Genomic DNA, 2656 nt, shown 5'->3' on the forward strand with positions numbered 1-2656 from the left:
CAGAGATGTTTAATACATGTCAGAGATGTTTAAAACATGTCAGAGATGTTTAATACATGTCAGAGATGTTTAATACATGTCAGAGATGTTTAAAACATGTCAGAGATGTTTAATACATGTCAGAGATGTTTAATACATGTCAGAGATGTTTAAAACATGTCAGGTGGTTCATGTTGGAAAAATGTCTGAGGCTCTAACAACTGAATAGCATGTCATATCAGACAGGATCCTCATTATAGGATCGTCAGTCTCTCCTCTACAGTAACAACCTGTGATTCAGGACTGTCAGTCTCTCCTCTACAGTAACAACCTGTGATTCAGGATCATCAGTCTCTCCTCTACAATAATAACCTGTGAATCAGGATCATCAGTCTCTCCTCTACAATAACAACCTGTGAATCAGGATCATCAGTCTCCTCTACAATAACAACCTATGAATCAGGATCATCAGTCTCCTCTACAATAACAACCTGTGATTCAGGATCATCAGTCTCCTCTACCCAGAGTTATTCACTACATTGACTGAATACCCAGAGTTATTCACTACATTGACTGAATACCCAGAGTTATTCACTACATTGACACAGAGCCATGGTCACTACACACAGAGACATGGGCACTACACACAGAGCCATGGTCACTACACACAGAGCCATGGTCACTACACACAGAGCCATGGTCACTACACACAGAGCCATGGCCAGACAGGACAGACCTGGTCACTACACACAGAGCCATGGTCACTACACACAGAGCCATGGTCACTACACACAGAGCCATGGTCACTACACACAGAGCCATGGTCACTACAGGACAGACCTGGTCACTACACACAGAGCCATGGTCACTACACACAGAGCCATGGTCACTACACACAGAGCCATGGTCACTACACACAGAGCCATGGTCACTACACACAGAGCCATGGTCACTACACACAGCATGGACAGATGGCCAGAGCCAGGACAGAGCCATGGTCACTACACACAGAGCCATGGTCACTACACACAGAGCCATGGTCACTACACACAGAGCCATGGTCACTACACACAGAGCCATGGTCACTATACACAGAGCCATGGTCACTACACACAGAGCCATGGTCACTACACACAGAGCCATGGTCACTACACACAGAGCCATGGTCACTATACACAGAGCCATGGTCACTACACACAGAGCCATGGTCACTACAGGACAGACCTGGTCACTATACACAGAGCCATGGTCACTATACACAGAGCCATGGTCACTACACACAGAGCCATGGTCACTACACACAGAGCCATGGTCACTACAGAGCCATGGTCACAGAGCCATGGTCACTACACACAGAGCCATGGTCACTATACACAGAGCCATGGTCACTACACACAGAGCCATGGTCACTATACACAGAGCCATGGTCACTATACACAGAGCCATGGCCATGGTCACTACACACAGAGCCATGGTCACTATACACAGAGCCATGGTCACTACACACAGAGCCATGGTCACTATACACAGAGCCATGGTCACTACACACAGAGCCATGGTCACTACACACAGAGCCATGGTCACTACACACAGAGCCATGGTCACTACACACAGAGCCATGGTCACTACACACAGAGCCATGGTCACTATACACAGAGCCATGGTCACTATACACAGAGCCATGGTCACTATACACAGAGCCATGGTCACTACACACAGAGCCATGGTCACTACACACAGAGCCATGGTCACTATACACAGAGCCATGGTCACTACACACAGAGCCATGGTCACTACACACAGAGCCATGGTCACTACACACAGAGCCATGGTCACTACACACAGAGCCATGGTCACTACACGCAGAGCCATGGTCACTATACACAGAGCCATGGTCACTACACACAGAGCCATGGGCACTACACACAGAGCCATGGTCAGACAGGACAGACCTGGTCACTATACACAGAGCCATGGTCAGACAGGACAGACCTGGTCACTACACACAGAGCCATGGTCACTACACACAGAGCCATGGTCACTACACACAGAGCCATGGTCACTACAGGACAGAGCCATGGTCACTACACACAGAGCCATGGTCACTACACACAGAGCCATGGTCACTACACACAGAGCCATGGTCACTACAGGACAGAGCCATGGTCACTACACACAGAGCCATGGTCACTACAGGACAGAGCCATGGTCACTACACACAGAGCCATGGTCACTACAGGACAGACCTGGTCACTACACACAGAGCCATGGTCACTACAGGACAGACCTGGTCACTACACACAGAGCCATGGTCACTACAGGACAGACCTGGTCACTACACACAGAGCCATGGTCACTACACACAGAGCCATGGTCACTACAGGACAGACCTGGTCACTACACACAGAGCCATGGTCACTACACACAGAGCCATGGTCACTACACACAGAGCCATGGTCACTACACACAGAGCCATGGTCACTACAGGACAGACCTGGTCACTACACACAGAGCCATGGTCACTACAGGACAGACCTGGTCACAGTGACCAAGAGTCCTGCTCTTCCTCATCCCAGACTAACTCATTAAACTGGTTGGAAAAGGTTAGCGTCTGATAGGACCCTTGGCTGTACCCCGCCCCGAGAGCCGACCAATAAACAACCTCGGATGAGCAACA

This window comes from Oncorhynchus gorbuscha, unplaced genomic scaffold, assembly GCF_021184085.1.
Source record: "Oncorhynchus gorbuscha isolate QuinsamMale2020 ecotype Even-year unplaced genomic scaffold, OgorEven_v1.0 Un_scaffold_542, whole genome shotgun sequence".
Classification (NCBI taxonomy): Eukaryota; Metazoa; Chordata; class Actinopteri; order Salmoniformes; family Salmonidae; genus Oncorhynchus; species Oncorhynchus gorbuscha.